The sequence below is a fragment of the Bidens hawaiensis genome, unplaced genomic scaffold (assembly GCF_021521415.1).
Source record: "Bidens hawaiensis isolate Kalapana, Puna unplaced genomic scaffold, B.hawaiensis_p1.1 tig00034584_1, whole genome shotgun sequence".
Taxonomy (NCBI): domain Eukaryota; kingdom Viridiplantae; phylum Streptophyta; class Magnoliopsida; order Asterales; family Asteraceae; genus Bidens; species Bidens hawaiensis.
Window position 1 is genome coordinate 25,725 of NW_027495971.1, and position 27,206 is coordinate 52,930.

Here is a 27,206-nt window from a genome sequence, read left to right on the forward strand (position 1 = left end):
TTCAGGTACCTTGTGGATAGTGATTTGGATTAGCATTGTAATGAGCATGACTAGAGATAGAGGCGTAAGTCGAACAAGAACAAAGAAGATTAGATGCCAATCAGATTAGTAGAACCCAACACGGATTGCAGTAGTGTCTGAGAAGAGAAGAGATAGTTGTGTAGTTACACCTTGTCATAAATACTCAGTACAAATATTGTAACCTATCTCTTTCAATCATATTCCGCTGCTTACACATGGTACCAATTTGTCCATAAAACTCCCAGGCCCCATGTCAGGGTGTGACAGATTGGTATCAGAGCCAAAGGTTTCAGCGAATTAGAATTCATTAGAGATTTCTAAGCTTTAACCGAAATGCTTTAAGGATCCCTACCTGCTAAGACTCTAACACTGCAAAGACGTGACCAATTAGGTATATGAAAACACTTAAGTTTGATCAATTGAACTGACTAGTTATATGATTTGCCTTATAGAGCTCTAAGACATCATTTAGAGGATTAACAACTAAGTGATGACCTGATTGATTTGAAAGTGTGCATACATAATAAGTTATCGATTTTCTCATGGATACTTGTAAGTCCTTTTTGCACACGTGATCAATATTGTTGTTTATTGGGTACACTAATTTGATAGGAGCGAGTTATGCTCAAGAGTGGGCGTTTTATGTTAACTGGAGTGTGTTATGCTCGGGACTACTTGGGTAATTCGACCCCGTTTTTGTGTTAAGCATTTATTTCTTGTACTTAGCAAAGAAGGTTACACGATTTACCTTCATCGCTACCCATAGAAAGCCATAGATTGAGTATCATAGGAGCCCATATTTCATTACTAGGATTGCCATAAGAGATTGCTTAGAGAAATACAAAACAATAACTATGAACAAAAAAATTCATATAAAACACCTAATGGGAGAAAACTAGAGTGACCATGCAAGAAAAATTTATAATTATGGGTGATCAACGTAATTATGAATTTGCACGTGCGTGTGAATTCTGGTGATCCTGTTATGGTAACCACTAGCAACCAAAACTATTACAAAATACCACGCATATACAAGTATAACAAAAAGATGGGCAAATTGCTAATTCCAAATACTTGGTGAAGTTATCAACCATGATGGCATGACTGTACCTTCCATTTGGAGCTTAATGGACTCTTTTAGCACTTTATTAGTTCTTATCCTAAGCGGCTTTCGAGTAATCGTATTTAATACTTGCGAGAATTATATTTTCAAACAAATATTCCTATAGGTTGGAATTTCTACTTCTTTGACACATATATGTGTTGACTTTTCGTCATGCACAATCTCTAATCCAAAGCGAAAACTACACCAAGAAGATTTTCAGGATTATTGTAGACTCATCTAGCATTTTTGGACACTTTGTGAAGAACACATGACATTTACTTTGTTTTTCCTCTATTCATTGAATTTTTTCTTTCTTGGCGATACTTTTGATATTTCGTTCGGCTACTTCATTACCATAGTTGTTATGTCTTTATTCTACACGGCTACTATCAACGAATCACGTGAAACTAACCATACATTCTCTGCATTGACATCGTTCTATTCACGATTGTTACTTCCTTTTAATTTGTATTCAATAACGCGGTTGATATTAACGTAAGTTATAATGGTTAGGGTTCGTCAACCTGACCAAATACTAGTGAGAGCCTTTGGTCTAACTAAAGTCTCACCAAATATTCTCAACCTTTAACCTTAGACGTATAGCCAAGTTAGCCAACGTGCAAACACCTTACTAGTGATAGGCCACCTACATGTTCGAATAAACCCACATGACATGAGACATGGCGACTTCACCTTCATACAAAATAGACCCATATAACATGTCAAGAGTATTTCATATACGTGTGTAATCATGAAACCTATGTTAGAAAGTTGCCTAAAAGGGGTAGACAGTGAACTGTCTTCAACAAGTCATTATGTATAAAACTCAAAAAGGATGATACTAATGTTATCTAAAACTTGTGAATAATCCGACAACACCAAGTGTTGACTTCATCTATATCCACTCGTGCTAATTCCATCTCAACCATTCCACGTCAACTTTTAGTCTCTAAGGATTATTTTCATCAAATATGGTGTTGTGCCACCAAATCCTCAAAATTAAAACCGAAACTTTTTGACTTTTCTTCTATCGAAAATTAATTCTATAACTCTTACAATGGAAATGTATACCTAGTTTTTGGTATTATTATGTATGTTCCTTTAGAGTTATGTTTAAGAATTGTTCCCTATAAGGATATTTCTATGAATAATTCTAAAAATATTTTGTTTAACCATAAGATAATAATTTAGATCCTTCCCACCATACTATATCTTTTCTTAATTCTTTGATTCTAACGACTATGCAAATGATCCGTACGAACACCTCATGAACCTCATGACGCACAACCACCTTGTAGGTTTGAATGTTGAAATCTTAAATTCCCAATTTGTTCTAGAAAGATTTATTGGTTAACCTATAGTTGTGAGGTAATCTATATGCAATGAGAAACTATTGGAATATGGAACTTGCTAGCTAGTATCCAAAACCTAGACTAAGGATCATTCCAACTCCCATTATTTTCTTCCACGACCGAGAAACCTTAATTCTTCTTAGTTATGCCCTCCTTTATTTCTATAAGAGTTAACTTCATATCCTTCAAGGATCACTCTAATAATTTTGATCCATATTTGTATTTACAACAATTTCAGTAGTTAAACTATACTAATTCTTCTAATCTTATTGTGGATAAGTAAGAGTTTCTTAAAAATCTACAAACCATATATATAAAGATTCATTAAAGTTGACCAAAACTTTTATGAAAGGATTATAAAAGTTCTTTCTAAATTTTGTTAAAATTTACTGAATTTTTCTAAGGATCTACATATATAGTACTGAAATTTATATTAACAAAACCCCATGATTCTTTTTAAACTTTTTTTATATCATCCAATTTTATCATTATCCTTTCAATAAAACTTTCGAACGAAAATGACTTAACATCTTATTTGAAAATTTGTAATTACAAGATGTCGGTTGGCTGAATGACCGTTTCATCCATACTTTCTCTTCATAATGGGATTAAACGTTATATATTCTCTATTAAAATATGGCACAAAAAGATAATTATCTTCATAACTTATGAAATATGTATATACTTTATAAATTTGTAAGAACTATAATATGCCTAATAATTACATTTTCACTGTCAGACTTGTTAAACTAGTAGTTGAGAAAAACGTGAGCTGAATTAACGTCCTCGTGATATCTTATTCACTTTTCCTACGAGACTACTTCGTGTGATTTCCCTTACATTACCCTAGTCTAAGTGAGGTGATTTTTGACACCCATGCCACACCTCGGTTTAAGTCAAACTTAGTGACCTTCGACTACAATATCGTTTCGTTTCTTATTAGAATATGTCACATTTCCATCATATCCCTTGTCCTCATTAAAAGTATTGGATTCGATTGAGTACAACCTTCGAGTTGCACTCTTTAGACGACACTTCTCTTAGGATTTCTAACAACATAGTCCATCCCGATAATCTATAGATATTCTAGAAATTCACTCTGCATTGCGGAATCTCCCTTCATCATACTAAATGAGTTATTGCTACTTGAAAGGGAATCCGAAACACCATTGACGTAAGAGTTTCAATATGATGGTTACCACCGACACGCTAGCTAGTTCACCGATAACAAACGGATTTTCTTTTTATAAACTCCTCCATTCAATTAGGATAAATAATATGCTCCTAACAATTTCATCATTAAAGATAACTATCTTCTATAGTATCACCATTTTATTCTTGCGAATAATACGGGGTTATGTCAATTCCTTGAATTACCATACTCTAGGTAAAAATCCATTACATCGTGTAGACCACTCCTAATCGGTCCAAATTCTTCATATAAACATTTTTAGAAATGGATAGTTTCCACAACGTGAGATGATAGATCTTTAGTTAAGGTGCTAGAACATAATCTTCTTTTTACATGTATTGTAAATCCAAAAATACAATCTATTAAATGATTCTGGTAAGAGCCAAGATCACTCTTTGAACCTATGAAGTTACCCCCGGATAAAAATCTTGTAATAAAAACGATATGGGAGCCCACAGAAGTTTGCCTACCTGCATATCGACCACATCGTTCTAATCCGATATTGAGGAATATAGAGAATATGATGTCCTTGTGTTTGATCTTCAATACTTTCAAAACCTCCTTCGAGACAAAAAGTCCTCCAGAGACAAATTATGACCTTTATAACGAAATCGTTATGTCCTTGAGTAACCTGACTACTACATCATTACATCATATTAAAGTCCCTTGTTTTCTTATAAGCCAGGATAGCTAATCATATTCATTTTGTAAATATTAAACATTTGGTGGACGTCAATAATTTCTTTGGTCGTGTGGTAAATTCCTAATCCTAATATCATAGTCGATATTCACAATTTGTCATCCTCATAGTCTTTGTATCGTCTGCGATTTGGATAATTACGGTAACAGTGATGTGATGTATAAACTGAAAAAAAAAACACAGATTACCATCGGGTATATAACCTACGTTGAATTTCGAGGACGAAAATCCTGTAAGTTGGGAAGACTGTAACAACCCCAAAAACAGGGCTAGAATTTTTTTTTTTTAAAAAGAAAACTTATTGTTTGATACCGAGAGTAATATTGGTTGAATAGTTGAAGTGAACCGTACGCCGATGGGCTTGGCTTGAACTGTCAAGATTATAGCTAATGGGCTCGACCCAAATTAATCAAATGAAACCGATACTCGGTTAACCCGAATGAACCCGAACCCGATAACTCGAAAAAAATAAAAATAAAGTATGAAGTATTCAATAAATATTTAAATCATACCAGGTGGATGTTCAAAATATTTAACCCAAACATCAAATGGTTTATTATATCATTTACCGGTCACCGAACCCAACTTAAGCAAAAATTGGCTAGTATCTAACATCCAAACAATAAACGGGCATAGCCCAATAACCCGAATATTAACCCGAACGCAATAATATGTCGAGATATATAATAAATATAAAAATTTTAACCTATATCTAAAAATTGTATAATTATCCGAACGGTTTCATCGTTTACCTCTAAACCGGCCAACCGAACCAACATTTAACGGGTCTGGCCGAATCCGAACAATATTAGCATCTTATCATGATAATTAACAATCAAAAAACTATGTTTTATATATAAAATCCAGGTTCTTTATTTTATAAATAGGTATTTAAAATTTATAAAATTAAACAATATTCTTAATTTTGTCAAGATCCTAATAATCCTAACTACCCAATCCAATGCACCCCTTCCTGCGTATGCTCTTTCTCTGCTCCCTTTGATCTGGCCAGACAATTCACCCAATCACCATCATTGCAGCAAAAATAACCACTCATCGTTCATGCAAATTGGGAGCCAATGAATCTTGCTTCCTCAACCTTATAAAATCCGATCCAATTGCACCTTGTTTACACTTTCAACCTTTTGAAAACTTTGCTGAGTTTGCTACTGATTTGTGTTGTTTTGCTGTAACAATTAAACCCAAACGGGCCAGCAGAAGCCGATGGAAATCGAGTATCACAGGTGTCTATAACTTTCTCTCTCGTTTGATCTTGGTCTTTGTTGTCTGCTCTTGAAACCCGCTAACCACAGCCCTTCAATCTGCTGCTTTTGATCCAAATCTATCTAGGAACCGAAGTTCAACTAGTTTCTGAGAGTTTGCACGCACAAGGTATCGATTCGTTGTTTATGCTCATTGCATGTTAACAAAACCAAGCCTTTAAAGAGAGTTTTAAATAAATACAAAAATCATGCTTGTGCATTAAAACAGATCCCATATGTTTCACAACTAAAAACGAGTTTTAAATAAATATATAAGGAAAAGGTCAATTTCGGAAGTAAGGTAATTTGGGTTTAGAAATACAAATTTGGAACAGAAAAGTATTAAGTTTAAAACATAATATTTTGACCATGAACCTCTAAAAGTTACACTATGCGCAGCTCCAAAACTATGGCCAAATTAAGGGTCATTTGGTAACTCGTTTAAGGGCAAACTGGTTTGCTAACTGAACAAATAGCGGCCATAATAACTTCTGGAATATTAGTGTGATTTCCAGAAGTAAAACACATTATTTAAGCTCTTAGACCTGGGAAATATAGGTGCCGACTAATTTTAATAAACCGAGTAATAAAAACCATGCAAACCGACACTTAAGTGACTCGGGTAACTAAGAAGCAAGCCATACAGCCCAAGTAATAATAAGAAATCTTTTGCAGATATAAATATAATATTTTGAGTATATATAATCTGACTAAAAACTATTTATCGTGAAACATTGCTTTTAAAACCGAATTAGAACCTAAACGGGCCAAAACCGGGACCGTTAGTGAAAATGCAACAATAAACATCTTTTCAAACCCATGAAATTATAAAGCTACTTATTTTTATGTATCATAACAGGTCTTAAAATGTATGATGACTAAAAGTGAGTTTTGTTAAACAGGGCGTTCTTGGAACTAAAGAATAACGAGTTGAACCGTAAATTATGAAAAATATAAAACTGAAACTAGGAAACAGAAAATATAGAATTTAAACAGAAAGTTTTAAGTTAAACATATTATTTTAAGTCCTTAAACTTGGTGTAAAGCAGCCCGAAAAGATACCTTTAAACCGTGTGTCAAAAGTCTTCCGAACCGACACTTTTGTAACTCGCATAACTAAGAAATAATCCTTGCAACCTAGCTGATATCATGACATCTTTTTACATCCCTAAACATAATATTATGATGAGTTATAACCTGACCCGGAACTGTTTTACATGAATAATCATTTAGAACCGAATTATGTCCTTAACGGGCCAAAATCGGGGCAGTTAGCGAAACTGCAGCTATGAACAATATTTCAAAACCCATAAAATGCCAAAACGACCTATTTTTGTGTATTATAGCAGGTTCTAATTTTTTTTATGACAAAAAGCGAGTTTTTGTTAAAAACATAACGGAAGGGCAGTTTTGGAAACAAATTAATTCTAAAAAACTGAAAATATAAAAGTATGGTTTGGAACAGAACATTATAAGCTAAAATGACTGAATATTAGTTACAAAATATTAAAGGATAACCGGATTTAGAAAAGTGGCCCGTTTACAAGTTTAAAAGTGTTGTTTCGTTTAAAACCGAACGGGCGGCTTTTAAAGACTAAAAGACTTCAAAATATAAAATGGACATTTTAACTGAAGTTATATTTAAAATAAATTATTATAACTTTATAAACCATTTTCAATATCTATAACTCCCTTTTTGTAAAGAAATCGCGTTTAAACACGAGTTACGGTAAAACCGACATAAACAGAACAAGCGTTTTGATAAATAAAATTATGAAGTTTTTGATCTCTAACAGTAAGTATAAGTTAATAAAATCATCATTTGAGTAATTGCTTATTTTTTCAAAAACTAACCAAATCCTTACCCCGATTTTTGCCGAAAGGAATGTTAAACGAAGAACGAGGACTAAAAGTGTACAAAACCAAACTTGTTGAAATATAGACCTGGAATTAATTTAATTTTAATATATATATATATATATATAATTCCGGAAAATAATAAGTTTCGACAATATAAGTGTTCGTTTATAAAAACTATTCTTACGAGACATATCATTAAAACCATACAACACCGGTGATATCCTGGCATTGTCAACCTTTGTAAACTCAAGTCAAGATATGGTTGTATTAAACAAGAATCATCCTAATCCTGGTATGAATAAAATACTAAATCTTTATGGTCATATGGTAACCCGAAACCTAACTGAAAACCGAACTTTCCAAAAATAGAAACTTTATCGAAACCCGACACATGAACCAAGTGAACTAAAACTCCCGGAAGCTGAATTATATACCTAGACACAAAACATTAATCTTATTAAGTTACTTAAGTACAAACTTCCCATAAAAGGAAACTTTATTCATCAAGAACCAAATACATTGGAAAACACATAGAATTAACTAGCACACAATACCAATAGTGAATTTTACATTGTTCTTCGATAACTTATTGCTGAATAATATATATACTAGGCGTACTTGGTGATTTCTAGCATAGTGCAAACTCATTGAGTATCTTTCATATACATATTGCATACGAAACGAGGTGAGTTTCGTGTTGCCCTTTTTACTTAAACTTTTTGTGTTGGATACATGCTAGTTTTACTTATGGTGTGATATTTATCAAGAAGTGTTTTACTGCTAAATTTTGTCCCAACTTTTACACAATCATTAGCCCAAGGGAATGGGCCGGAGGCTTGTATGGGTAGTACTATTTGGGAGACCCCCACGCACAGTGACCCTATGTTGGGTAAACCACACTGAGATCTGCGGATCGTTGCGGCATATAACCTACGTGTTTGATTATTGCTTTTAGCAGGGTGATAATTCGGGACGGTTTAACTTCTAGTATGAGTTGGGGATACTTATGCCAGTTGCAGGTTTGATTGTGGACTTGATTGATGTGCACCATGCTTTATACTTACATACACGCAAAATTGCGCGCTTTTATTAATTAACTCTTTTATGTGTATGTGAGCTAAACTCATGAACTCACCAACTTTTTAGTTGACACTTTTTAGCATGTATTCAGGTACCTTGTGGATAGTGATTTGGATTAGCATTGTAATGAGCATGACTAGAGATAGAGGCGTAAGTCGAACAAGAACAAAGAAGATTAGATGCCAATGAGATTAGTAGAACCCAACACGGATCGCAGCAGTGTCAGAGAAGAGAAGAGATAGTTGTGTAGTTACACCTTGTTATAAATACTCAGTACAAATATTGTAACCTATCTCTTTCAATCATATTCCGCTGCTTACACATGGTACCAATTTGTCCATAAAACCCCCAAGCCCCATGTCAGGGTGTGACAGTTAAGCATAGAACTATGACCTGAAAAAATAGAAAATCAATCATAAAAGCTTCGAGGAGGAGAAAAGGCAAAAAATACAACTTACATTCATTCAAATCAACAAAAAGAGGTTCCATAAATTCTGATGGCCATAAGAGGCTCATACCTACCCATGCTAGGGCTTCCTAAGGCAACGCCCGCATTGGCGTTGGCTCCGCCATTAGAATGCGATACCAATCACGACCCTCGTGAGCGGCCGTAACAACGTCCGGGAGCGCAGAATTAACCGGACAACGGACCATAGCAACAGGTACCACGTCCTCAGAGATCCAAAAAAACTTATTGCGCCAGTTGGCGGACCCCTTCTCAACCTCGTACCCGATACTTCAATCGGAGAATCCTTAACACGTAAACCAACCGTCACGATTGGCAAGTCGGTAGAAGACGGGGAATCGGTCAAGATGTGGTACCATGCCATGCGCTGTACATACAAATTCGTAATGATGAATTCGCATTACAGCACGTGGATGCAATTGGGATAAATGGATCCCATAAGCAGTTAACACCTTAATGAAAAATTTCGTCATGGGAAAACGGAAATTCCCATAGACGAAATAATCAGAATAGATAGCCATTTTCCCAGGCGGTGGCAGACGGGCTATAGAACCGGGAGAAGGAAATTCCTGTTCCCACTCCGGTGGAATGTCGTAAGTCTCCAGCAACTTCTCGTATTCAGAACGATCCCATGAAACTTCTATTTCATCAACCTCAGTCTGAACGTTCGACATTATAGTAGGATTTGGTGAGATAGCAAGAAGATATACGAGAAGTTCAGTATTTTATCAGAGAAAAAGCAAGAAGATAATCAGAAATCAAAGGCGATAAAACTTCGAATAGAAGATATCTCCCACTATTTATACCCATCACAATTAATGCGATGGGATATGAACAATGGAGAGAGAAAGTTATCGCCTAATCAAAAACCGCCACGTCACGCGGGAAATTCGAAAAACAGAAAACGTTGCACAGTTGGGTACAGTGACAACCGTCATAAACGTTCCATCACCTGTTCACGCGCCTGCGAGTGGTCAACTTGTCCTTTTTTCATGATTATCTACATCAACAGAAGATATTTTCTACCAAACATCAAAATTCAAAAACCCCAAAAGTACATTAAGTCCAAATTTCACCCGCATAAAGACTTCACACGGAAGAAACACTGGACTGGGGGGAGTTATAGAGTTAGGGTACCAAAAAGACCCAAATACCCTTAAGTACCACCCGCGGGTCATAGCGAAACCTCTCATACACCACCCACGGGACATATGGATCATCCGCATAACTCGGTAGAGGAAGAACGTCCTCACACCACACACGGAAGCATCCAGGCACCCTCAGAAGTCATCCGCGAGATAGGACATCTATCACACCCTGACCAAAGGCGACAGAACATGCCGGGGTGCAACGTGATTGGACAATTACACAAGACACTATTTAAAGTGACAATATTTATTTAGCTCATTTTATTTCAACAAATCAATAATCAACACATCTCGTCCACACAAACAAGTTGAATACAAGTAGCAATTATATTGTTCGTTTTACTAATATCCTAATGGTCTTGGTAACATTTTCGTCAAGTCCCCGAGTCAACAAAAGTCAAACCTGTAACATTTCATAAAATAAAGTTTGTCAACACAAAGGTTGGTGAGCAATTCATAAGATTGAGCATATAAATATATAGTAATAAAAAAAGCCACAAAACTTGTATACCAAAACAATTAATAAAAGCAACAATATGGATAATATGAAGTCGCTAATAAGAATACATTAGCGGCACCGTCTATAAGGGAATACCAAATAGATTCGGATTTCATGAAGTCGTTAATAAGAATACATTAACGGCACCGTGCTATAAGAGAATACCAAATAGTTCACGGATTTATGAATCAACCTTCCAAAAGCGGTAAACACATAATCATATAAGCATGTAAGCATAGAACACCAAATCGAGCAATTATTTAAGTAAAGTATACAATCACGTTTGTGGGTTTAAAGATTCAAGTAAATAAAACATTTAGTTTGATAAGTATGAAATGTCACCCCAAAACGGAAGATGGAAAAAGGGGTATGAAAGTACTCACATTCAAGTGATAAACTTGATTTGGTAAAATGACGAGAAACCAGAAGGATGAGGTTTAACGGGCAAGTCTAGATGAAAGGAAGTCTTGTATAGGAAGGTTGTCTTAGGAAGTCTTAAATAAAAAAATGATAGGAAATGTAAACAATTTAACGTTTAAGGTTTAGAAGGTAAATATTTAAGAAAAGCATAATAATAGTCCTTTAGAAAAGTAAGTTTGCTTGAAACCGGGTTAAAGTATCTAACCTTAATATTTACTTAACCAATGGTAAGTAATAAGGTGGGAAAAATGCAAAATGCAAGTTCCTTCGGAATATAGATACTAAAACGGGTTTTTAACGAGTGTCTCGGGTTGTTGGTTCGTGTCTTAATAATTGGTCAAAACCTAAAGTCAACTTTTCAAAATAATGAATGTTATGAGATAACTCAATAAAACTTAATAAGACTTAACCAAGTATGTAGTTCTATTGTTTTAGAACTAACATCGTCCGTTAAGCGAGTGTTCGGTTTTTTCAATCCAAACTTTGTTATGAGATTAAGTTGGATCCAACATTCCAAAGTAATTAAGAAAATTATTAAAATCAGTTTGTTAACTACTTTTAAAGAAATATACAAGTCTTGATAGCTAAAAACACACTTGTGTGTCTTAAGCGGGTAAAAATCGGATTGGTTCGGTTTCCATCTCACAATACGTTCCTTGATGGTCTCCACATGCCCAAATAACCAAGAACTTGTACAAATAAATTTAGAAACTTAAATCTAACATAAAGCATGTTTAAAACAATTATTTAACAAAACTAGTAACAAGTTCGGTTCACGGTTTGAACTATTTACGGTTGAACCGAGGTTAGTCTGTACAAACCCCCACCATGGAAATTCATAAATATGACAAACAAACTAAAAAGAGCATAAGTTAAACAAGATTAATATGTGCAACAAGTTTTATAAGTGTATATATATCAAGGACCACGAAAGTCCTACATAAAGCCTTGCCTTACGAAGTCCGAAGCTTAACCAACCGGAGTCGGAAAAGCAACTACCAAAGGTAACAAGGGGTGTGTATTATATATATGTTGTACCACCATAAACAAGTATTAATAATACTACATAAGCTAAATAGAATGAAAGATTAAACTTAGTTTGACTCTTGGAAGTCAAAATTTCAAGAACACTAAGAAATAACAACCTTGAATCTATGGAGTTTTGAGAGAGAATTTAGAGTAAGGGAAAGTGTAAAAATGAGTGAAATACACTTGTATTTATAGGCCAAGAGTGTAGAGAAAGGCTTGAGAGGGTGGCAAGGCTCCACCAATAGAATTTCATGTAAAAATGTCCATTGGTTGCTTTTGAATTAAAATAAGGCCATTAATTAAAATAAAATAATTAAAAATGCCCATTGGTTGCTTTTGAATTAAAGTAAAACCATTAATTAAAATAAAATAATTAAAAATAATTAAAATACTTAAGAGAAATTTGGAAATTATAGTTGGTAAAATATTTGCGGGATTAATTTTTTGGCAACTTTGGTCCTTGAAGTTCGTTTTCGAATCCGTAAAAGCGTTTTTTTCAAATTGAACAAGCGGAAGTGATTTAGTAACATAAATCCAATAATTTATATATTTGAAATGTTAGGGATATAAATCGGGTCAGTTTACAACATAAAAACAAATACAAGATAACCCGAAATTGACGAATGTCACATCATCTGTCCACCAAAATGACCGGAAGGCAATGCCAACTGGACAGCTGTCATGAACTAACTATCCTCTAGAAGAATGTCCATGATTATTACTTGAAGAATACGTGACTCGCCAGCCAATGAGCAAAGGACACCTAGCCAGGTTGTTATAACCGTGCACATGGCCAGGGTGCAATTCGTCCTACCATAAAGCGACGCGTGTCCAGGTTGTTATACCCATGCACATGGGACGTACAGCTCAACCTATCACAAAGGGACATGCGTCCAGGCAGGTACCAAGATCTTCTAGAAGATGACAGCTGGCACAATCACCTTCCTACATTCTTCGGCTATAAATACCTTGTCAACCTGCATGAGGTATTCATTCATTCACATTCACTCTGACTCACATATACTCTGATTATACTTAATCTGTATACTTCAGTACTTTTCCCTTTACGAACGATACTGATTCTCACGTCGGAGGATGGTTACAGGAAGACCCCCCTCTTATCCTGTAACGAGACTCACGGTGTCTGTTTTGCAGGTTCCGGTCATTGGACTTCGGAAAGTTGTGCTCATACTGTGTTAGTAGTTATCGTATGTTACCCTGTGTACTCATTGGATCCAGGACCCATACCTAGGAATCGGATCCGTGTTTCTTCAGTAATGTTATTAAGATTAGGTATCGCATTGTATTTGTATTAATAATGATTTATGTTTTGATTTTTTTTCTTTTTTAATATTCAATAAACATCACTCGCCTATTTGGGTATGCATGTCAACGGACAAACTGAAATGAAATGATATCGACCGATATTGATTTAAAAATAAAAACATATTGTTAATTATGGATTTAAGAATAAAATTAACTACTTTAAAAATGGCAATTCCTACTACATTTTGTCTCCCATTTTTTAGGCTGAGGGGTGTGGGGGGCTTTAATGGGGGCTCCAACCAATAATATTATGACGTGTGGCTGAGAGAGAAACTGGATAAGGGGGGTGTTGGAGCCCCCGTTGGAGCCCCTGGCCCTGGTGTGGAGGGGCTCCAGCAGGGGCTCCAGCGAATTTTTTTTTTATTTTTTTATAAATATATTCAAACAACGTATTATTAAAAAAACTCATAAATTATTAAAAAAAACACACATTAATAAAAAAACACATTAATATCTAAAAATAAAATAAAAATTGAAATAAAAAAAACACATTAAAAAACACATTATTAAAAATTGAAGTACCAAAAAAACATTATTCTTATTCTTCGGCTTGGTCTTCTTCGATCAACCTCTTTCGGATACGTTCCTTTTGCTTTTCCATTAGCATTTGATCGACCGGATTTAGGTTAATGAAGTCTCTAGTAAGAAAGTCCAAATCTCTCATTCGAGTTTTTTCCTTTTTGTCATTAGAGACCACCTCCATGGTTTTGTTGAATTTATTGAGGGATTCAACAAGATTGGCGATGTTTACGGCTTCCCCCTCAGCCGGTTTTTTTCCCCTTGGCGTCCCTTCCCAATGGCCGCCTCCTCGGCGGTGAAGACGTTTCCTCCTCCGCAATGTTTAGGTCGAATCCAACGCGGCAATCCGACCCGGTTGAAGTGCTATACGCTCCAGACGAACTAGTTTTAGTCCGTTTCGCCCTTACTTCCTCATCAAAGTCCGGCGCCACTAGCTCAACCCACTTGGAACACCTTTTCAACCTCTCCCACAACAATAAATCGTCCCACGTCTTCACCATCCCATACCTCCGCAAAACACTCCTGCTTCCACTCTTCGACCGTGAAATTGTAAACCGCCAAATCATCACTGCCACTTGGTCTCATACGACCGCTGTTCCTGTTGAAAAGATTAGTAAACAAGCCGACAAATTTTCTGATTTCGGACCACCGACCCGAAATCATATCGGCGTTCCGCTCTGTACTCCCAACGAGCATGTAGAACGTCTCCCTAACCTTTGTCCAAAAAATCTTGCTCTTTTGGTAGTCGGCTGCAAAATGAATAAATAAATTAGATTTCCATTTAACTTTTATATTTAACTTTTTTATTAAAAATCATTTTTAAAAACGTTAAAACAATTACCGCAACGCCGATCCTCAGAAATGACTATTCAAGCCCGACACAAGGCTTCCTTCTCATCCGATGACCACGGAGTGGCTTTCCGTTTCGTCCTCGGAGTCGAAGCCGGTCCCGACCCGTCCGTTGCAAGTTGTTTTTTCCGGTGGACGCGTCTTTTTGGTCCCGTAGCTTCACCGTGTGATTCTTGTGTCTCCGGAACAACAAAGTTAGGAGACGGTTGTGTGTTGGATGGTTGAAAGCCGGATGATTCTTGCGGCTCCGAATAAAACATCGGTTGGTGCGGTGACGACCATAAATCGTCGTTAATATAATCTGAATCAAGGTTTGGGTACCAATTTCCAGCCATTTTTTTAAAAAAAAAGTTGAGAAGATGAATTGATTTTGGGTGAAGGTTTGAAGTTGTGGTATAAAAATGGGTGAAATGGGATATTATATAGAAAAAAAAAAATTTTTTAATTTAATAAGAGCCCAACGGCTCATTTTCTAAAGTTCAACAAGCTCCTCTCTCTCTTCTCCCGCTAACAGGCTCACGCCTGCATGGATTTTCGCGTTAGCGCCCCGTTAGCGCCCCCGTTAGCGTCCCGGTGGTGTGGTGTTAGCGCCTGGGGGCGCGAGCGGAGGGGCTCTAGCGCCCCCGTTGAAGCCCCACACCCCTCAGCCTTAGTTGCTTTCCCTCCACGCACTGTTGATGTTTACATGTCCACCTTGCAATTTTGGCCCTTCAACTTTCCGTTTTTACAAAAAAATTTCAAAAGTTTAATTGAAACAACCTATGAAATTTATTTCAAAATAGGAAAATCTTTTAAGGATGAAATGTTTTTTAGACCAGAGAAAATATATTAATGGTAACTATGAGATCCGTCATTTGAAATGATGGATGTCAAGCAAAATGTAGGCTCTGTCATGTTTTGTCTGGTGATGTGGACGACTACCAGGTGTTTCGCCATATCAAATGGCGGATCTCGAATATTATATTCGTGTTGCCATTTAAATGGTTGACGTCAATTCATGCGAGCTGCCAGTTTGACTGGCAGATCACAACTTTCAACGTAGGATACTCCTATATGTCAAAATTGTATTTTTTTTTCAGGCATCCGCCATTTGAAATAGGATGTCTGATGACAGACATCTTTCATTTCAAATGACAGATGTGAATAGTATGCTTGACTGATTTGACAACACCATTACATTTTCTTTTTATTATATATTACTTTCTTAAATAACATTATTTAAAAAAATAAAAAGTTTAATATTAAGAAAGATTTTTTATTAAAATCACTTAATATATGTAATTTAAAAATATATTTTTTTATTATTAATTATTTTTGAAATAACAATATTTAAAAAAATAAAAAATTTAAAGTTAAAAGTATTTTTTTTTATTAAAAACACTAATATATGTAATTTAAAATTTTAAAAATACATTTTTCAGACATCCGTCGTTTGAAATGGAAGATGGCATCAGGCAATCAAATACACTGTTCACATATATTAGTGTTTTTAATAAAAATATATTTTCAGACATCTGCCATATGAAATGGAAGATGTCATCTTAACATCTTCCATTTCAAATGACGGATGTCTGGAAAAATACATTTTAACACATAGGGGTATCCTACATTGGAAGTTGTGACATGCCCAGTCAAACTGACAGCTCACATGAATTGGCATTCGTCATTTTAGATGGTGGAACACGAATATAATATTCGAGATCCGCTATTTTAAATGGCGGAACACCTGATAGTCGTCCACCTCACCAGACAAAATCTCACATAGCATACACTTTGATTGACATCCGTCATTTCAAATGGCGGATCTTCTAATTACCATTAACATCTTTTTTCTCTCCTAGAAACCATTTCACCCTTAAAGATTTTCCTATTTTAAAAAGTTTTTCTTTAAATAATCGAGATGATAATAGTACATTGGTGCATTAAACTTTCGTTTGCATCCGTAACGCACGGGTCAGGGGCGAAGCTATGTGGGGATCGGGGGTGGCCCCGGCCACTGCCGTTTTCTCCGTTAGTAGGTAAATTTTGCGATTTTTCTCGAAAAGTTTTATAGGTATTAAGCATAGTCACCCCCGATGTGTTTTTCCAAAATGCTACCTACTGATTTTTTTTAAATATAATATCCCACGTTTGTTTTTTTTTTCTAAAACCTCGCAATATTTATAAACAAAAGTTACACAATAGTAGTCATAGTAATATATTTGTTTTTTTTATAAATATTTTAGGTATTTGCAATTCTTCTTATAGGTATTCATCCTTAGGGATAAGATTGATACCGTACCGGTGCCGGTACCGATACCAAAATATTCGGTTCGATACCGGTATTGAAGGTAAAATTTGAGATATACCGGTACCAAAACTCAACTTTGGTATGTATTCGGTAACAACGGTACCAAATCTGTACCGATTTCGGTACCGGTACTGGTATCAATACCGAATTTGCTTATACCTACCCACCCTTCCTCTCGAATCATCATGAATATTTTATGTCTTTGTTGGTTAAAAAATTATTTTGGTTTTTTATTGTAATAACAATTGTTTGAATAAATGAAAAAAAATTAGATATATAGATGTCATATTGTTTGATTCGACACGAACCGAATCGTCGACCCAAAAATTTTTGAGTCCGTGACTTCAGTCAACCCCGTGATTAAGCCCAAGCTTCGCCACTGCACAGAGTTTTTAGAAGGGTTATGGAAACCGTTATGTCTAAATTTCAATATACGAAGTAGGTTTACGGTTTTGAGTGGTCACAAGGAAATAGGAAAATGGGAAGTTGAAAACTTTGTTTGCAACGAGAATGTCTAAGAGCATTCTCATCTCATTTCTCATCCTTATCTCTATAATTACACTAAAAAACACTACATTTCTCTCTCATGTTCAATTAAATAATATTTTTTATACCTTTATCATTACAGTTTTCTCTCTCCTCTACTCACAACCAATCCAACAAATATTAAAAAATAAATAGAGGCAAACAATGTTCCCCAAATTTACAAAAAATCACTACATTTTTCTCTCCACCCTATAATTTACACTCACAACCACTCAGAATCTCACCCTATAATTTACAAACTCTTCTCACAATAAATTTAGAGGATGAGATGTGAATGCTCTAACTACTTTACTTACACATGGACATCAGTTAAACGAATTAATTGACTACATGTATGTGGCAATTGATGACAACAGATTTTACACAAATGGATCATTAATTTTAAGTTAATAATCTGTAGCCGAAAGAGAGACGGGATCAGTAGGACACTAACACTTGTCCTGGGCTTAATGGGCCCATTGTTCAGGCCCAACGTTCTCTTTTTAAAGAGGGTCTGGAAATATAAATCAGCTCTCCTCTCCTCTCCTCTCCTCTCTTAGCATGAAATAAACTCTAGGTAACCTTCACACGTGTTATACTAAAAAGAGGTTAATAAAACTATACTAAATTGTACCGGGTAATAATTTTCATAACTAGACTAATGGCTTAAAAACTTTAAATGGATATATTAATGAATGTGAACCAAGAACAAATGTAAATCAACAAGCATAACCAAACGTAAAGGCGCAAACATAAACAAATGTTTGAGCAAGCGTAACAGACATTTAGGAACATAATTAACTATTGAGATGTGCGTTCATGTTCACTATTTTAACCAAATTACTATAAGCTTTTGATATGTTCGTTCATTAGGTTCAAACAATTCACGAACCGTGTACTTAAAGTTCGGTTCATTTATACGCTTACCCTCTAGTTTCAACATACATTAGAACCTTAAATGCTTATGAATTTCTTAAAATATGATTTTACTAAAGCAAGTACAAAAGAAATACTGTTTTTGAGTATTTCCTAATGCATGATAATACACCATATCTCACACAACTACAACTTTTAACACTTACTCCTGAACTGCCTCAAAATCTCTGTAAACGTCACAATTCCCACCAAGCCATAATCCTCTTAACAACCCAAGCATAACTAACACGGTGAGCAATCATCTGAACCATAACCGCCATCAACATGTTCCATGGGTTGCAAACAATCGCCTCAGACCGCCTCCCAGGGTAGCTCCGCCCCATGCCGCCATTCCTCCATCCAAACTCCTCATCTGAACTTGAAGACGACGAACAAGACGAATTATTATTATTGTTATAATAATCATCCATCATATCCAACATGCCAGTCAACTTTCTCTCTTACAGCCTTATTTTGACCAAGTTGACTAAATCTTCTGACGGCCCGCTGTAGTTAAGGTAGGCCATGAGGTCTCCAGCAGACAGGGTGGTGATGGCCGCAGCGATGGTTTCATCGCAGCAAGAAATGGCAAAAGGGGAAATTTCACCTATTAAAGTATCATCTTGGTTAACAACTGCTACCGAAGTTTGGTTTAAATGTGCTTGAATAATTAAAGGTAACGCAGATGATGCAGGGTCATCATAGTGAACAGTTAATGTTTCGGTGTTGATTATGTTGAGTGATTCGATTGTGAATGTCGGGATTGGGAAGAAGACACCGATTGAGTTTAGGATGAACCGAATAATATCTTCTCGATTCAACCAGCAGAATTCTTTACCATTGTGAAGTGCAGTGGTGGAGTTCATAGAAGAAGGACTGGTGATTAGGGTTTGTCGCCTTCGATTATAAGTTGTGATTGTTTGTATAGGTATGACTAGGTTTTGAGCTCCTTCAAGTATGCAATCTATGGCCTCTAACAAGCTGTACATAGAACACAGAAGATAAAAAGAATCGATTAATGTGAATGAATATTAACACACATAGCAAATGCAGAGTCGTTAATTTCAACATCTGACTTTTAGCTATATGAGATTCATCAAGCATTTTAGCAATATGAGATTCATCAAGCGTTTTAGTTTGTTATGTATTAACTTATACTACATGTTTAACTACTTAAGTTTATTTTGAGAAAAAACCTTAAACAAGCCTAAGCTCAGCTCATGTCTAGAACCCTTAAACAAGCCAAAGCTCGGCTCGAGACCGACCATGTAGTGTGAAATTCATGCATTGAAGTTCAAAAGAATTAAAACTTAAAACTACACAAGGCTCGAGCTCGGACTGGATAACTAAACAAGCTTTATTTGAGGCACTACTCGTTTCGAGCTTTTTATCAATCCGATCTCGAGTGGCCTGTCTTGTTTGCACCACCTAAAATCAAGCCTAAACGGTTCTTCTATTCGAGATTAGATAGTGAAAACCTAAAATTTAGACCGATTTTGATCTATACAATTCGACTTTAGATGAGTTTCTGCTTACCGTACATTTCTAGGTCAAATCTGAATCATACAATTTACATCAGTCGGATTCTAATGAGTGTACGAATGATTTAACAATGTGAATTTGAAAAAAAAAAACCCTAAACAATTACTTGTTAACAAGAATTCGTATTTCAAATCTCGAATTCTTGGACTTCAATGTATTAGTTTCACATTGCATAGCTGAGCTTGGGCCAAGCTTAGACTCGTTTGTTTGCATGTGAAGAGCTTATGACGATAAATTTAATAATCTTAGCGGATTGCAGCGAGATTAAATAAATTAATGAACTGATTGATTACTATAGAGGGGAGGAGGGGTAGAGGACGACCTAAATTGACTTGGGATGAGAGGATTAGGCATGATTTGATAGACCTAAACCTCTCCGAGGACATGGTTGAGGATAGGAATTCGTGGAGAAGTAGAATTAAAGTTAAGGATTTTTAGAGAGAATTTAATACCTTAGGGCTTAGACTTAACTTATTTAGGTCACATGCCATAATGGTATTTCCCTTACATATATTATTATTATTATTATAATTATTATTAGTTTTTATATAGCTGTTAAACTGTGATCTTATTATTAATATTATTATAATTAGTAGTAGTTTTTATATAACTGTTAAACTTTGATTTCCTTTATTTTGCTTCATTCACATGTACTTAGAGCCGAGGGTCTCTCTGGAAGCCGCCTCTCTATTCCTTTGGATAGAGGTACGGTGTGCCTACATCCCACCCTCCCCAGACCCTACTTATAGCTTTGCTGTCGGTGGGATTTTACTGGGCATGATTGATTGATTGATTGATTGGTTATGCGTAGTGGGGCTACAAATGTGGGCGACAAAGAGGAACCCCCCCCCCCCCCAAACCCACACGCGGACAAGTTTTGTGGGGTGGGTGGGGCACACATACATGTCGCCTGCTTGTGTTATGGTGATGATGACGTGGCGATCAACTATAGGTGGGTGGGTTGACTACAACACCGCCCCGTTTTGCCACGTGTCAAAAATCCTCCATTTTGTAGCGCCTCCACTACACATAGCGTTACACACTGAAGCTCTTTTATTTCTTTGTATAGTGGGTTCGAGTCCCACATATGACGTTTAAATATTTATTTCTCTTAGAACCACAAGCTTAGGGTCGTTATAGCTTATCTCAAAATATATAAAAGTAATATGAAAATGTATACAAACTAAGTTTTAAATAATGAGCGACTTGAGCTCAAGCTTGAAAAATAACTCATGAGCCGAGCTCGACTCATAAGTCCAAATAAGCCGAGCTCGAGCTTATGTGAGTCGATTTTGATGTATACGATTCGATATGGATCGGAATAACCTAGCTAATTTAGTGATTTGCATATGACATATCACAATCAGTGTACGAATTAGAACCAAAACCCTAAATAAATAAATAAATAGATATTAAGAAAAATTAACAATTGAAACCTGGAATTGGAATCCAGATGCTTAATTAAGCCTTCAACTTTGAAACCCAGATCCATAACCTTTGCTTCTTGCGACACATTGTCGTGTTTACAAAGATAGGCAATCACATCAACCATACATATCTTACCAACACACCGACACGAAACGCCGTCGTTACTACTGGTCACCAAAGGACCGGAATGATTACAGCTCCACACACTTACATTGACTTCGCCGGACTTCTTCAGTGCCGCGACGGTGGCGGTGGCAGGTAACGGCTTAAGAGGCGGCTTGCCGACGCACAAATCTGCAACTTGTGTGGCAAGGAATTTACGTGCCATGGAAGTCTAGAGATATGTTATGTGGTAGGGGGTGAGTTTGTGGGTTTTAAATTGAAATCAAATCTATGGTTTTGATATTTATACGTGAACGAGGGTGGATTGTGGATTGATTTTAACATATTTACCCAACACTCCTTCATCACTGTCAGTTGTGACCTCTTACTTTATATAACCTGTTGGATATTGTTTCAAGTTATTTGATGCTTAGATCGGACTCAACCCCACATCCCTTAGACGGAAACCCCAACAGTCTGCTCTTTGACACAAGCTTTGTGTAAAATTTGAAGTTGGCTAGTTAGTAGTTTTTTAACTCTGAGTTTGGTTCACTCGTTTATTACTATTTTTTTATTTGTAATTTTTATTAATGTATGTGTGTGCGCGCGTGTACATACACGCAACTATCTTTTACATATTTAGGTGTATATTTAATATATTAAATAGAAATCTAGTTTGTTTATTAAAATAAGCTATAAGATAGTTATATATATGCTTGAGCTTTCTTAAAGCTTGACTCGATTCATTTGCTTAACAAACAGATTCTGAATAAACTCACCAACCACTAACGCATCGTTTACGCTCGTAGTTGATAGCATTAAATAATAAAAGGTTCCTTTTATTTTGTCAAACTCGATTTGGATGTGAGAACCAAACTTAAAAGAATATTTGGGTAAGATAATAACTATAAGGGGGGTGCATGCCAAATGGAAAAGGTTGAGCGGTAATCTTGTAATATGCTAAATTGTCTAGAAATAATAGTTGAAAGTCAATTAGCACACCACTTTGACGAGGAAATCTTAAAAATGATCATGCCGGGTGGGTGTTTGACCAATTTAATCAATTAGTACCTATTTCTTTACTACTAATTCTTCTAACACCCTAGGCTTGTTCAAATTTAGCAAAAGTGTAGTTGATTTAACACATATATTTTTGAAAAGGCTACTAACTTTATTAAATTGTTGAATGCAATAAGTATGTTAATGTATGTTCAGTTCAAAAAAAAAAGTTAATTTATGTTAATGTGCATTCACTTTACAATGTTACATTTTTCTAACACTATAACCTTCTGAACTACCAAGAAGTTAAAAACAAAACAAGAGAAAAGAAAATTATAACGAGATATCAAAAGCACACAAAGTGTTCCAATCTAGGATATTAATCTTTTCCCTTATCTTTTATTTAAACATAACTATTTGAAAATCTTTCTCGAGCATAAATAATTTCCTTTAAAAATAATTACGTTTTGAGTCTTCTAAATCAACCAAAAAAACCATTTCGATAAGCCCTTTTGAAACCGTACCTGAAGTTACCTGCAATACCAAAATCCCTTCACTGAAGTTAGGATGTGTGTAGTGGGCGCCGGTTTGGGCGATTTTTGGTCGCGAAGGGGCTAGAACACCACCCCCACCCCCCGGCGATATGTGGTCGAAATGGGGCGGGGGCGGGGTTCTTTTGTCGCCGGATCTTCCTTTGTTTTTATTATTATTATATTCTAATGTGTGTGGGTGATACACACACACACACACACATATATATATATATATATATATATATATATATATATATATATATATATATTATTGTAGTCCCTACACCATTACACCCCAAAAACAAATTCTCACCCCTTACTAACTGGGTGTCACACGGTGCAAAACGCCCCAATTTGTAGCCCCTCCACTACACATAGCCTTACCACAACCTTTGGAAGCATAGGCCAATTGATACTAACTCATATTTCCTATGCCCTTTGACATGCCAGTATCAAATGATCATACCCCTTACTAACTGGGTGTCACACACAAAAAACAAATTCTCACCCCTTACTAACTGGGTGTCACACGGTGCAAAACGCTCCAATTTGTAGCCCCTCCACTACACATAGCCTTACCACAACCTTTGGAAGCATAGGCCAATTGATACTAACTCATATTTCCTATGCCCTTTGACATGCCAGTATCAAATGATCATACAATTCCACCGATGTTGCACAGTTAACACAAATGCATACTAATGTTTCTCTTGAGTCTTGACCTTAATCTTTTTATTGTTGTTCTAAATAGTTAAAAACATTCATTAACATTTATGTTCTAAAATAATTGGAATTATAAAAGCTTCTCTCTTTCGTTTTTATACTCAAATCAAAACAAGACCCCAGCACTGCATTATTAAGTTTTTTATTTAAGGGATTGGAAAAAAAAAAGATAAAAAAAAATTTCTTTTTTCATTCTTAAGTTTTTTCATTAAAAGAAAAGAAAGAGAATGGAATGAAAAGTTAAGCCTTTTTTCCTTCAAAACTTTCCTACCAAATATGGCCAAATTGTGAAGGAAAGTTTATATCTCATTACCATATTACCAATTTACCCTATCTTAATTCTCGTTTCCATGTTACTATAAGGACATAATTGTAAAATTACAAATTTTTTTCCTATCTTTTCCTTCCAATCTAACTCAAGAATGTAATAAACACTTTCTTTTCTTTTCTTTTATTTTAACTCGAGAATACATTTTAAATATATAATTTCTTTTCCTTTCTTCCTCTATCCAATCTTATTATTTCTTTTCCTTTTACTTTAAACCTGAGAATGCAGTGCTAAAGATGGAGGGCTTAATCGTTGAAAAGGTAGGATATATTACCTAATATGGACTTGATCTTGGAAAAGCCTTAAGCACTCACTAAAGTAGGATCCTTTACCTAGGATGGTTGTTCACGAGAGATTCACCCAAACCAAGATTCGCAATTCGTATAATTTATAATACAAAGTTGCTCGCATTATTTTATAACCCAATTAACTGCAAGGCTCTCTTATACATAACCGTTGTTTTCGTGACATCCTTGCGTGTCACTAGGAAAGTGATTGACTGTTGTTGTCTTATTGAATCACAAACAACAAAGGGTATGCTTAGTCTTATATGGATTTGGGATTCCTTCTTTCAAGTAATGTGTGATTGAAGCAAAACCGTTCAATTTATTTAGTAAAGACATTTCTATAATTATGTTATAATAGTTTGAGTTTTTTAGGGGAACAATAGCAGAAAAACACATGGAAGTACGTTTATATACGAATCATGGTAAAGTTACATTTTTTAAATAATTTTCTTTATCATCAACACTATAAACCTAACTAAAAGACCACATAAAACGAGAGCATTACTTGCTTTAACTTTGAATTGATATATCGTCCACAAACAATGCTCATCAAAGACTACCCTTCACCTACTTGTCTCTAAATTTATATGATTTTTTGATAAAGGCAAGTCACAAAGTTGATCATGTTGTACATCCATTTTTAATAAAGTACCCCAAATCTTTTCCTTTCTCAAAATACCTTGTCATGCAAAATTACAAGTTAAAAAGTTAAAACTGACATCACATGGACTGATGGACATGTAGCAAGTTTTCAGAAAACTGGCACCACATGTGAAATTCTTCCTACATTTTGGCATTTACCGCACCACAAGTCCACACCAATCATGGTACCTCGGACAATATGTATAAAGAATTAAAGGTTTGGTACACTCCGGTTGTTCACGCATTTTAGGGGGTGTTTGGTAGAGGGAATTGAGGGGTGAGAAATGGAATTGGAAAGAATTCTCTTGTTTGTTTATGAAAGAAAGAGGTGAGAAATGGAAATAAACCATTTCCATTTCTCTGATTTTGTTTCTCTAAAAAAAGCGGAGAAATGGATTTCTCCCCTTGGCAGAACCATCACCGAATTGGAGTGGAAATGAAGGGAAAGCAGAGTAGTCAAAAATATCTGATCGGCGGCATACCAGTGGAGTTCCCGTACCCGCCCTACGGCTCTCAGCTGGCTTACATGAGCCGATTAATCGCAACGCTTGATCGGGCGCAGCACGCCCTGCTTGAATCGCCTACTGGTACCGGCAAGTCATTGTCTCTGCTTTGTTCGGTTCTCGCTTGGCAGAACCATCACCGCTCCAACTCCAATTCTCTCTATGGCAATGTTACTCACTCCAAACCTCATCCCAAGGATCCGCTCGGTCACGGTGGGGGTTTTCTTCCTGAAGAAATTGATCCATCGCCAGGTATTCAGAATTATTGCTTTATGTTGTATGCTAGTAGACTATTCAATCTCATTAGGTAAGGAGGAGATTGAAATTAAATTAGAGTGTTTTTAATCAAAATTACATCGTTTTGGTGACTTAGATACCTAACAACACCGTATTCACTTTCCCCTTTGTATATACTGCTCTCTATTTTATTTTCTTGTGTTTATATATTGTCCTGCACATTGATCATGCTCAACTTAGTTTACTTGTATTTCTCTTTTTATATGTTTTTTTTTGGTTAAAAGATATTGCACAATTGCTTTTATCATTACCAGTTAATGTTTCTTTCTCTTTATAAATTACAGCTAACCTGATGCCTACTATCTCTTTAACAAACACTGCAAATCACAGAAAAAAAAAGGCGTTGTCATCTACTATGCCACGTAAGTTATGTTCAACCAGCATATGAGATTTTAGTTTATGTTCTCTATTACACGGAGATGATTCTCGAGTTTAGTTTTTTTTTCCTGGGCATGCTGATATATTTGCACATGAACGCTGCTTATTTGGTTTAGTTGGCTTACTTGATCTGTAGACAAATAGACAAGGCTAATAAGTAGTAGCCATGTAAGTGTAAACATTAATTCTGATAATTCATGGTAATAAAAGCAAGAATCATGAGTTCCTGTTAAACATAAGAAGGTACATTGTTTGCTTGTAATAAGGGATTAACGCACTTAAAGCACTTTCTTACGTTCATATTTATCTTTCTTTATAGAATATTATCTGTGTATTGTTTTTGTATTGGTTATTCAGGAGGACACATTCACAGATTAGTCAAGTGATCGGGGAGTTTCGGAAAACAAGCTATCACGTGCCTATGGCGGTTTTGGTTCGTTTTATCCATCTTATCTTTTTTCATCCTACAGTGTACTTTTGGTCTATGGTCTATTATCTTGTTTGACAAGATTTTTTTGTGCAGTATGTTCTTGCATTCTCATGTTGATGAGTTTTCTCTTGTAGCAAAAATTATGCTTAAAAAAGAAACTATTCTAGTTTATTTGTTTTTTTTTTCTATATCACATCCACTCTTAGAACTATATTTCAATGTGCTTCGCATATGGTTTTCAATTCTTAGAGAAGCTTGTAAATTTTATTTTAATGTGTAAATGCCACATCATTTAATCCTTTCCCATCTGGATAATTATTGCTAAATCTTTAAGCTATGTGAAAATTGTTGTTCTTTTTAACCTTCTGAAATGTTAACATATTTAGTAATATCATAATTATGTTATTAATCGTATCTGTTAAAAATATATTTTTTAGATTTTAAAATTTTAGTCTA

The 27,206-nt window shown here is 35.5% G+C and overlaps 1 pseudogene across 1 annotated transcript; it reads right to left on the reverse strand.

Annotated features, from left to right (window-relative positions):
* Positions 1–18,714: 18,714 nt before the first annotated feature.
* On the reverse strand, positions 18,715–21,863 carry LOC143586250 (CBS domain-containing protein CBSX5 pseudogene; annotated as a pseudogene). The gene is made up of 2 exons (XR_013144677.1): positions 21,537–21,863; positions 18,715–19,539 (listed from the first exon to the last, which is right to left on the reverse strand). The product of XR_013144677.1 is annotated as a CBS domain-containing protein CBSX5 pseudogene (transcript).
* Positions 21,864–27,206: the final 5,343 nt, after the last annotated feature.